This window comes from Mchenga conophoros, linkage group LG11 (genome assembly GCF_057382185.1).
Source record: "Mchenga conophoros isolate Kocher_MC1m ecotype Shallow Benthic linkage group LG11, M_conophoros_male_GT1.1, whole genome shotgun sequence".
In the NCBI taxonomy this organism is placed as follows: domain Eukaryota; kingdom Metazoa; phylum Chordata; class Actinopteri; order Cichliformes; family Cichlidae; genus Mchenga; species Mchenga conophoros.
This window is the reverse complement of record NC_140536.1, coordinates 2370730-2383299: the sequence shown is the minus strand read 5'-3', so window position 1 is coordinate 2383299 and position 12570 is coordinate 2370730.

Below are 12570 nucleotides of genomic sequence, written 5' to 3'. Positions count from 1 at the left end.
TCGCTACGTTATATCCAATGAAAAAAAGACGGAGTTTTTACGGAACCATCAGAGCGCGGGTTCGAGTCCAGGTGCGGACAAAGCTCGTGTTACATGATGAAAGGATAAAGACCAGTTTTTACTTACTGTAGATAACAGTTGCTTTGTGATTGATTGATTATCCTGTTTATTTGTAAATTATTATTATACAGTGTTACAGCCCATAATGCAGAATAAACTCTACCATTACACTTTTGAGATGATACACACCACAAGTAATTATAGGTTATGTGTTTGCTGCTTTTATGTTAAAACAGGTTTCCAGTTCTGTCCTGTTTTAGTTATTTTTCAAAAGATAGTTTTAGTTTATTTCAGTTTTTGTGAGTCTGGAATGTCAACAATTACATACACGTCCCAGTTTTAATGCAAAGTCACACACAAAAAGCTGTAATACAGATATATTCTGATGATATAGAAAATTAAGCTTATGCATTAGTTAAATTAGGACAGTATTTAGAAACCCATTTGAAGGCTTCCTCGCTCTTCGGCTGCTATTTTGTGTCTTTCACACACTGTCATGCAACCCTCCTAACTCCTTTCACTGCTGGGATTCTTTCTTCTATGATGGGTCATTATAGTTAATTGCCAGATGGCTTACTTTATTTTTGTCTTTAATAAATCATGTTTGGTATTTCCACACAATCTCTCCTTATTGAATTATTTTCTAGATAATCTAATTAAATGTAGAAAAAATATCACTGAATGAAGGGTAAAAAAAAGTAGGTGATAAGAATTCAATTTTAATCACAAACCTACATTCACTGACAAAAATCAAAGCATGAAAAACAGTTATTAACAAGAAAAAACAAAGAAAAACACCTTTAACCACTGCTTGACACCTGAGGCATAACAAACAGAACACACACAGACACACACCAAGGCTGTGATGTGACACTGAGGAGATAAAACTGCTTAAAATCTGCTTCATGCATCTGTTAATCTGATTTGACTGACACCAACAAGACATTTAATACATTTTACAAGGGGTCACTTGCCCCTCCCTTCCTTCCCTCCCCATCTCCAGCTGCCTCCCTCTTCCCGCTCCACCACAATCACCCACACATGCAGGGCCTTGGGGTAAAGGTGGTTCACCAGGGTGCAGAGGAGGCATCCCCCCCTCTGTCCCCTTCTGGCTGCCTCTGCCTCAACTTTATCCCACAACTTAGACACTCACATTACTCACACTCTCATAACACATACATATAGGATCTTAGGGGTGGGCACGCTACACAGCATCCAGATGTCCATCAGGGTGTACACCTCACCCCTGGTGTCGTTGCCCACCTCTCAATGTTAAATACACGTAGACATTGAGGGCTAGCAGGAGGGACCATGCGCTTACCTGCTGCTCTCTGGCAGGTAGCTCCATGCCCTCCTGGGTTTTAAATGCACCTTAGAACACACATGCCGGTGTACACGTGGTACACACCGGCTCACTCCTTGGCGGCCGCTTATCGGGGCCTGGAGCCTGGGGCTCGCTCGGGCCACTTTGGAGGTGGGGTGCCCCCGGCCTCTCGGCCTGGGGCTCGGTCACTCAGGCGCGGCTGGCTGCCGGCGGAGCTCACGGGCGCGTCACTGCAACTCCCCCTGGCTTCTGCTCCGCGGCTGCTGAGTGAGCCCTCATCTGGGACTCTCCTCAGCTCTTTCTGGGACAGTGGCGCAGCTGCCCCTCTGTTGGTCTTCCTTGGTCTCTTGTGTTCTGGGGGCCTCTGGATGTCTGGAGTTTTGATCTCCTCCATACCTGCTTCATGCCCTGGAGGACGGGGCTGTGGCCCCCCCACACCCTGTAGCAGATTATTACATGAAGGAACCTTTTAAAAAAAAAACAAAACAAGCGCGTCCATGCTCACAGGTGTACACACGGGTGATCACACCCACAAACTACACCCTTTTTGGCTCCTACCTCAAAGCACACTGTGTTCTGTTGATCTTATGTGCTGCACAATAATGTTTAATATTTAGTATTTACTGTTATATTCACATAGATCATCGCGATGATGTTGTTTATTATGTTGCTCTCATTTTTTCCTTGTTTTCTCTTTTTTCCTTTCTCAAAAGGTGATCCAGGTGATCAATATTTGGATTTTTTGTCTGTTTGTTTTGTTGGTTTTTGTTTTTTGCCCTTTAGCCCCGTCCCTCTTACCCGCTGTTGTTCTTTCTCCCAGTCATGTCTGTCCCGTGTGGAGCAAGTGAAAATAAAATAAGCAATAAAAGGTGAATCAAACAGACCAATACAGCGAGGCTGGGATGGTCCATTTGGTAAAGTAAATCCGTTGGGCATCTTTCTTCACCTTTAGACAATAATTCTGATGGCAAAAGAATCAAAACAGGACAGGCAAAAAATAAATAAATACATTTTACAACTAAGAAGTTTTATAGAAATACTAACGATAATTATTATTGTTATATTAATATTAGTTAAAAACAAGCAGTTTTATTTATGATAACTGAATTAATTAAGAAGGGAAGACAGTGTTTTGCACCAGGAAGCTTTTCTGTATAGAGAGTAGACTTTAGAAGGGGCAAGATCCTGACCTCTGAGCTGTTTCTGATGCGTTCACCTGAGTGTGACCGTTAGATATAAAAGATTATAAACTGCAGAAGACAGGAAAGATTACTCTGCCTGCACCTCCTTGTCTGAGGTGTCCCTTCCAGTCTGATGGCTCTGCTCACTCACAGGTGCAGACGTGTCTTTAATCACTCTCTTCAACAGGAGGGATCAGAGCGGTCCATGGGTATGACAAACAATGAAAAATTTAAGGGAACAGTGACGTCACCTCTGACAGCTTGACTAAGCTATTAAAAGAAGTCTTTGAAAATGCTGTTGCACAGTGTAGTTGGGGTTAAGCAGAGAGAGGAGGAGGAGAAAGGTTAGCAGGCAGGAGTGATTAATGAGATTAATGAAATCAGTGTCCAGCTGACTCAGTGAAAGCTAACTCAGCACAAAGCCAGTTGTACGATCACACCACAGCCCTGCTGTTAATTATGAACACGTCACCATCATCCATGACTCATGTCAGGACAGAGTGTCAGAGGCTCGCTGCAGAGATACTTACGCTAGTGATGGGCAGATGAAGCCCCATGAAGCACTGAAGCTTTTCATCCAATTGGTTCACCCCAATGCGAAGCTTCATGAAGCTTCATTTGCTCTAGTAGGACACCTACTGGACGTAAAAATAATAGCTGGCATGAATTTGAAGAGTGTGGCATTTTGCACACAGCCTGTAAATGTCAACAACAAAAGGAGTGTGTAAAACATGTATATTGTAGTGATGGCAGTATACTGTGTATATTTATAGTGGCAGTATGGAAAATGATTATTTGGACATGCTTAAAATGGAAATGATCATTTACTGTGAGGTGAGGTGTGGGTGGGGTGTGGACAGTAGTTGTGCTTTTGTAACGTTGAGGTATGGACAGCTACACACTGAGGCCTCAGTCCTGCCTGTTCATATTTTATTCTGTAAAAACTACATTTTCACTGCTTTTATGACCTTTTTAGTGGGGAGAACATAGCTAGGATTTAATGATTTAACAAATCTTTTGAATCCTTTGTCCTCCACAATGCTAAATGGCTGGGAGTCCTCGATCACCATGCTGACCAGGTCTTCATCTATTTGAGATTGTTCTCCTGAGGAAAGACAATAAAGACAAAGCACAAATATAAATATCACACACGTAACTTATAACAGTTGTATAATATTGTTATATCATTTAGTAACATTACTGCATCCTATATTATCATTGCATTTGATGGCTCACCTGGTCTTGCTCCACAATCGGTGTTCCCCTTATTCTCATGCAAAGCTCTGTAGTGCCTAAGCATGGATGAGGTGTTGTTATATCCCAGCTCCCTGGCACATAGCAAACACTTCACCTTGTACAAAAGTCAAGACAGCTTAACATAAATTGTATTGCACCATCAGTATCATGAAAATACATCTTCTGTAGAAATTTACATACCTTGTTGGGAGGAATAAGATCAAAATGTTCCCACACAGGGGAGGACATCCTCCTCTTCTTAGCTGGCTCCATTCTCTCCTGACTTTCTCTCCTCACTCTCATAAACCTCCAAACTGTCTCCAAACTCTCACTAACCGCAACTCTCCATCAAACACCCACATTTTGAATGAAGTCTGAGGGGTTTATATCGCTGTCATATCTCGCGGCAAAGTTCGAACCAGTCACGTGGTACAGCCGGGCAGCGAGGCTTCGGACGTCATCATTTTCAGCTCCTCCCATAAATGAAGCAAGCCTCGATACGCGCTTCGCGGAAACGCCCCCTCCATTACTCGACACACGCTCCGAAGCCTCGATACAGAACGTCCCATCACTAACTTACGCTACTGTTATCATAAGATTTGTTCTCTGTCAGGGCTCTGTGTGCAGGCGGATGGAGAGGAGGATCCAAATGCGAGACTCTGAGACTGAATTGAAACTGAGAACCTTAGCTTTATTGCTGGTGATAAACAAAAACGTGAACTGAACACACAGGCATAATTCTGAGGGTACGACACGACGCTGAGCACAGGAAAACACAGGGCTAATATACACAGGGTGGTAATCAGGGAATGGGCAACAGGAGGGAGACACAGCTGGGAGAAATTGGACTAACGAGACAGGGGGAGCAAAGCTGCACACACTAACATAAGACAAAGACTTTCACAATAAAACAGGAAACATGAATTACTAAACAAGCACTGAGAGACAGACAGAATGACACATGGAACCTGAACTAAACTAAACGTGAGATATAACCGAGAACAAATCCTTAAGCACGGATAAACAGAAACAAGAAACTAATAATAATAATAATTATCATCACAGAATAAGAAAACAATCCATGAAGCAGAATTAAACCGAAATATAATAAACTCAAAATACTGGGTCCAACGGACCCAGAACCGTGACATTCTCGAGGTCGAATTAATACAATAAATATTCAAGTAAAGTTAGAATAATTTGTCTAATTTAGATTTTCTTTTACTTCAATTTACTTCATTCATTTAGTTTTATTTATTTATTTATTTACAGTTTTACAGATTTACAGTTCTTTATTCTATAGGATACATGTGAGGATAACGACTGCATTATGATTATTTCTTCAACCCAGGCACAATGAAGATGTTTTTAAAAAGTCAGATTCTACCAGTACTAAATAAAGATATTAAGTTTAGCAGATTGATAGAACAGTGCATGTGGAGAGAGGAGAAAATCTAACTGTGAGCATTTCCTGTGTCTTTGCGTCACTGTGAGTCATTGTTTAAATCTCACTTCTGAAATTACTGATCTCACTTCAAACAAACTATAACAGGACCCGGCAGGACCCAGAAATGGCTGCTTGCAAAACTTTTGTTTTTATTGTGCACGTTTCTCCCTTTGAGCTCTGTCAGCTGCTCCGATCAGCTGCTCCCCTCCCCCTGCAGCCAAACAAAAACCAGTGACCAGACAAATCTAAATTATAACCTCTTCTACCCAATTCTCATTAGAAATGCTCGCCCCCTATAATGACTACAAGGTCATCAAGATAAGATGGGGCCTGATTATTTAAGACCTTGTATGTGAGGAGCAGGATTTTGAATTCAATTCTGGATTTATGCGCTACGCTCTCTCTTCTGTCCGTTTGTTTCAGTGTTTGTTTTTCTGTCTGTGTTTGTAAGTCGTTTATGTCCTTTTCCTGGATGTATCTTTTTTTAAGTTGCTGTCCTGTTTTTCTTAGAAATAAACTTTAAAAAGAGTCAATGCTGAAATCTCAATTGATAAACTACACAGAGTGAAGACCAACTTGAATTTCTTATTTCGTAATTAAGTCTTTAAGGACAAATTGTCATCGTCCCTCCGTCCTTGCTGTCCTGATCTGTCAGTTTTTGCCTCTCTTGCCATCTCATGCTCTTTTCCTCAGTCCTCTGTTTCATGTGTTAATATGTGTGTATGTTTGTTTCTGAGTGTGCTGGTTCTTGTGCAGCAGCAGGACTCAATGGAATTTTCCCACCTTTCCGCTCCACACACCTGCTGGAAATCACAAGCCTACCTGTGATGACCCTATTAAGAGCCACTACTCAAGAGTGGCTGATCAGATCGTTGAATGACTACAGTCACAGTCTCTGGTGACTGAGATTCCTTTTGCTACGTGTTATGAAACTTTCCTGTACAGAAGAAATAGCAGGTATCTGTGGATCAGAGGTGAATGTGTTGAGCAATTGTAAATACCAAGTGAGCTGAAGTGCAGCACAACATCTGGAAGGAGAATTGCTGGCACCTGGGATCAGGACTCATCATTACTGTGGATTTACATTTTTGGAGACTGTTGTTATCACTTATCAGTGTAAATTAAATTCACTGTTTTGAAGGAGTTGTGCATTCGAGTCCTACTTTATCTTACAGCAAACTGACACAAATAATTCGGTTTAAAAAACTCAGAACCTGGCTCAGGAAGGGGCGGCCATCTGTCATGACCAGTTGGGGAGGGTTGATGTTAGGTTTCTTCAGTCTTTGAAGAAAAGCGAAACAGCCTTAAGAAAAAGTTTTTGATCCTTTTCCCTAATGAAATCTGACCTTTAGGAGACTCAGTACTGACTGTTCCTTCTCTGCTGTCTCAATAATAAATGGCCTGTATTTATATAGCGCTTTACTAGTCCCTAAGGACCCCAAAGCGCTTTACACGTCCAGTCATCCACCCATTCACACACTGGTGATGGCAGCTACATTGTAACCACAGCCACCCTGGGGTGCACTGACAGAGGCGAGGCTGCCGGACACTGGCGCCCAAGGACACAATGACCGAGTCCAAGCCGGGGCTCGAACCAGCAACCTTCCGATTACAAGGTGAACTCCCAACTCTTGAGCCACGATCGCCCCAACAGGTCAGTAGGTCTGCTCAGTCACTAACGTTGCCGACACTGTCATTTTAGACTCCAAGAGCAACAGGATGGACTCTTCTTGAGCTCCTGTGCAGAGCTGATTATTAAAAATGACATGATAAAGAGTCATGCCATCTTGCCTATTCCAGCTACCACAGGGCAAGAGGTGCTCCAGTTTCGAAGGGTAAATTATAGTGTTTTACTAGTTTGAATATGAATACTTCTTCCAAAACTTGCTGGTGGATACTCCACCCTCTAACCCTCCAAATATGGTCACTTCTGGCCTGACAATGTCAATTCAATTCAACGTCTATTGCAGCATAACTAAGGGAGGATTCAGGGTCACCTGGTCCAGCCCTAACTATATGCTTTAGCAAAAAGGAAAGTTTGAAGCCTAATCTTAAAAGTAGAGATAGTGTCTGTCTCCCGAATCCAAACTGGAAGCTGGTTCCACAGAAGAGGGGCCTGAAAACTGAAGGCTCTGCCGGAGGTTCCTTCCTGTTAAAAGGGAGTTTTTCCTTCCCACTGTCGCCCTAGTGCTTGCTCATAGGGGGTCATATGATTGTTGGGCTTTTCTCTGTATCTACTGTACAATATAAAGCGCCTTGAGGGGACTTTTGTTGTGATTTGGCGCTGTGTAAATAAATAAAATTGAATTGAATTGAAGACTGAAGGCTCTGCCTCCCATTCTACTTTTAAATACTCTAGGAACAACAAGTAGGCCTGCAGAGCGAGAGCGAAGTGCTCTAATAGGGTGATATGGTACTACAAGGTCATTAAGATAAGATGGGGCCTGATTATTTAAGACCTTGTATGTGAGGAGCAGGATTTTGAATTCAATTCTAGATTTCGGGGCTTGTAATGGAATGATGGACAGTATCCTGTAGGATCTCCTCCCAGATGCAGCCAGGTGGAATCTGGGATGCAGTCAAAACATGATGTTGTATTTGTGTTCTACTGGATTTAGGTCATGCAACTCTTGGGGTCAGTCACTGATATTATTATTATTATCGTGATGATGATGATGATGATGATGATGATGATGATTATTCCTTCGTCTTCCAGAAACTCTCTCCATACTCTGACCACATGAGGCCGGACACTAGGCCGAATCCAGGAGCCACTGCACCATCATAGTGTCTGACAATGTGATTTCATCCTGATACCTAGTCAGGGTGCCGTTGCCTAGCTTGTAGATATTCCTTCACGGATATGCCACCCTCAGACTGTCACTGACCAACCACCAAACTGGTCGTGATGTTATAGGCAACATAGCGTTCTCCACGGCTTATCCAGTACCTCTCAGATCCGTCACGTGTGCTTAGGGTGAACTTGCTTTCATCTGTGAAACGCACAGAGCATCTGAAGCGGACCTGCCAATTCTGGTATTCTATGGTAAATGCCAATCTGACTCTACAGTGCCAGGAAGTGGGCACAGCACCCGCTAGAGGACATTATGGCCTCCAGCAACTCTCACGAAGTCTGTTTCTGTTTGTTTGATCAGACAGTGGGCTGCTGGAGGTAGGCAGAGCTCGTCTTCCTCCATGCACAAAGGAGAAGATACCGGTTCTCCTGATGTGTTAGAACCTTCTACAGCCCTGTTCAGTTCTCTTAGAGTAACTTTCTGTCTCCTCAAATATCCTCCATGCTCTTGACACTGTGCTGGGAGACACAGCAAAGCTTCTGGCAATAGCACTTATTGCTGTGCAATACTGGAGGAGTTGGACTAACTGCACAGCCTCTGTAGGGTCTGACAGACAGATTTCCTGAAAGACTGTCTGTAAAAAATAATAATATTATATGTGCAGGAAGTTGTGTTTGCAAGAACACCCACGCATTAGAGCGTTCCACTTCATCTGACGTAATATACAAAGAATAGCACATTTACACAGTAGAGTTGTGCTTGTATAGTTGTTGAATGAGACTTGCAGCGCGCAGAAAAAAACTATATAAGAGCCAGTCCATTTCCCACTGCACCAGTGAGCTGCAAACTATATCAAAAGCTTGTTGATATAGCTATCAAATGAACATCCTGTTAGGATGCCTGGGTCGTTGACCCAGGGGTTTTGAGTTTATTATATTATTTATACTTTCTAGTCTTTGGTTTCTTTGAGTTCTGTCTTATAGTTTATGTCTCTGTCTTCTCTAGCTGCTCTGTCTCCCCTGTCAGCTGTATCCCCTTGTCTAGTTCGCGTCTCTGTGTGTCCTTAGTGGCTATATCCCCGTGTCCAGTCAGTGTTTGTGTCTGCCCTGGTCCCACGTCTCTGTTCCCTCTGTTGCAGTGCGTGCGAGTCTGTGTCTTTGTTCAGTCTGTGTTATGTTTCCTGTTTTACTTTGAAAGTCCATGTCTGATGTTAATGTGTCTGGTTTTGCTTCCCCTTGTCTGTTAGGCCTGATTTGCCCCAGCTGTGTTTCCCTCCTGTTACCCATTCCCTGATTGCTCCCTCTGTGTATTTAATCCCTGTGTTTCTTAGTGTCTGTGTCGTGATCTACCGTTTATTTTGCTGTGTGTTTTGTCAATCTGCCGGTGTTAGTTTATTTTTGACCTTTTTTCCCCAGTTATGTTATATTTGAGTTCAGCATTAAAGCTGTTTTGGTTTAAGTTCTGTCTCCGGAGTCTGCACCTTGGGTCCTATTCCTGTCTGCACACAGCCACACCTAACACATCCTACCAAACAAAGTCTTTCAGAAATGTGTTTGAGTTGACACACACCAGTCTTATCTGATATTACAGAGCGTGAGTCAATGCTGGCGTTCCGTTTCATTCGGTGCACAGTTGAACTGTCAAATGTACAAATATATTTGATTGTGGGATTTTGATAAAATACAGAAGTTGGCAGTTGTTGAGCGAAGTGTGGTCAAAATTGGTCCACTTGTCTAGGAGAAGATGAGGAACATACAAAAGCTACAGTCATTAATGAGCTAAATGATTTGTAATCAGTGTATTACACCTTCATTTGAACTGTCTAACTTTGTGTAAATACAGAGTTATATGCCTTTTTATTATGTGACAAGAAAAGCAGATTATTGTCAAGAATCAGAATATGATCAGACTGTTAACCTAAGTAAACATAAAAAGGTAGACATTCAAAATCCAGACAACAAACCAGTTTAAACCGGTTGTTGTTATGACTTCACTGCATGAAATCGTAATTTGCATCAGTGGGAACAAGAGCTGGCCATTTATTTTCACACCACACAACAAAGAACCGCAGTGCTGAGACCAGCCCTCATCCAGTCACCTCGAGTTGAACTGTGGAGCTACCAGGGCCCCGATCAATTCAATCTGAAGCAGATCAGGTTAACACTTATCAAAAAGTGGCGGACGGAGAGGCAGTGACACCAGCGACAAAACAAAAACACTTGAGAGTAAGAGTTGATTCAAGTTGATTACATTTTATTTTGTACATTTTTAAAAAGGAAAAACATATTTTTAACAAAAAACAGTTGCTTCAAGGCATCTTATACTGTAGAGCGTTACGCCCCAGTCTAGGGATACAGGAACGCAGCATAAGAGTTGGAAAGATTGACCCCGCCCTGGTCCCCAAAACCATACGATCAGGGGGCCAATCAGCAGCCGTCAGCTCATCCAATCAGGGACCTGCAGAGACTTAAAGACACAGACAAAGAAACAGCCACCAAAACTAATTATGGCCAGGGCCATAACACCCCCCTTCCCAAGACCAAACATCTCTCCTATAGATGTTTGACACTTAGGTGTTCAGAAAACCACGCCATCTCTTGCTTACAGTGAGCGAGAGATGGCTAGCAAGAGGACCTAGGGCATCAGCTAACTGGTCTGTAAGAAAAAATTGTGATAACCAAATTTTTACCTCATGGAGACTTGTAAGGAAGAGGACTCCCTTACTACATTTATTTATATTGTTTATATTGTCTGTATAGCACTTTAGAGCACACCTTTCACTTTATTAAAAGCACCTTAATAAGCACTTTATTTAGCATTGCACGTTAAGCATGGATTTGCATAGTAAAACATTTGCACACAAGAAGTTTAATTATTTATTGAATATTTATTGGGAATTTTAAAAATCAGTCGGTAGCCTTGTTTCAGATCCTGCACAGTTGCTCCTCATCAAGGAATGTGGTGGTAGTCTGTGAGGAGAAAGGAATGATGATTGAGAGGAAGTAAGATTTACCACCAACAAATGCGGGTGTGAAAATCTAGAGATCAAAGTAATAATGATGGATTGGATTTATATAGCGCTTTACAATGCCACTATTCATTCACTCTCACGTTCACACACTGGTGGAGGCAGCTACAGTTGTAGCCACAGCTGCCCTGGGGCAGACTGACAGAGGCGAGGCTGCCATATCACGCCATCGGCCCCTCTGGCCAACACCAGTAGGCAAGTCGGGTAAAGTGTCTTGCCCAAGGACACAACGACCAGGACAGAGAGCCCAGGGATCGAACCGGCGACCTTCCGGTTACAGATACGCTTCCCAAACCCTTGAGCCACGGTCGCCCGGTGATGCAAATAAGTGTTTGTAAGATATGATTACTCACCTTTCTTGCCTGTGTCCTCTTCAAGGTGTTTGAGCAAATGTTTAGTGATGTGTCCTGTGTGTCGAAGCTTCGTTGCCCGTGTCGGGTAATCTCGGGGGAGTTTTTGTGAAGCACGTATCGAGGCTTGCTTTGATTACGTATGCAGTGACGGTCGAGGCCTCGCGGGCAGTCCGTACCATGTGACTGATTCAGGAACTGGCTCGCCGGTTCGCGCCAGATTCAAAATAAAATGGACAGCAAAACAAAGCTGATTTCCCCATCACATTGTGTTGTGGAATTGGACTACATACGTGCTACAGAGTTACTTGAGCATTTCTTCTTCGATGGAACCAGTAAGAAAGAGATTTTTTTAAAATTTCATCTCTTCTAATAAAGTATGCACACAGTCATAAATGTCACGAATGATAAGCACCATAATATAAATAAACAACACTACAGATCCTATAATCTGATTTCTGTCTTTTAGTTTATTAAAAAGTGAAGAACCACACACTAGTTTGTGTCATTATCCAGATGTACATAAGCATGATTACCAGTGTTGGGACTAACGCGTTATTAAGTAACGTGTTACAGTAACTACGTTATTATTGTGGTAACGAGCACGGTAACTAGTTATTATGCCAAAACCAGGAACGCGTTACTCGTTACTGGGATTTAGATAGGGTCGTTACTCGTTACTTCGTGTGGTGGCATCGCGGAGCTTCCACAGATTCAGTAACATTAGCAAGTGGTGGAAGCCAGCAGGTGGAGGAGGGAAAAGGGAGGCAAGCGGTGAGACCCGAGGCGGCCACTGGTCCGAGTGTCAGGTGAACTGAACTTCAGGTAAGAAGTTATGACCTGCAGTCTCTCTGGGTCAGATATGAACCAAGTTTAGGTGGAGTTTATTTTTGTTATGCTGACTTTTTCCGTACTGCGTGCTAGCTAGCATGACGGAGTTTCTATACAGCTGGGTGGTGCTATGAAGTTAATGATGTTGAACTTTATTTTGTTCATAAGTTATTAGAGTTGCCAACCGTCCCGTCTGGTATTCAGAGAAAATATTACGCGTTTCTTATTGAGGTGAAAAGGAACAGTTTGTCCCGTAATTCAGCTACAATGAAAAAGACACAAAGCTGGAGTTACTCTGTGTCTTTGCTGCACAGCTGC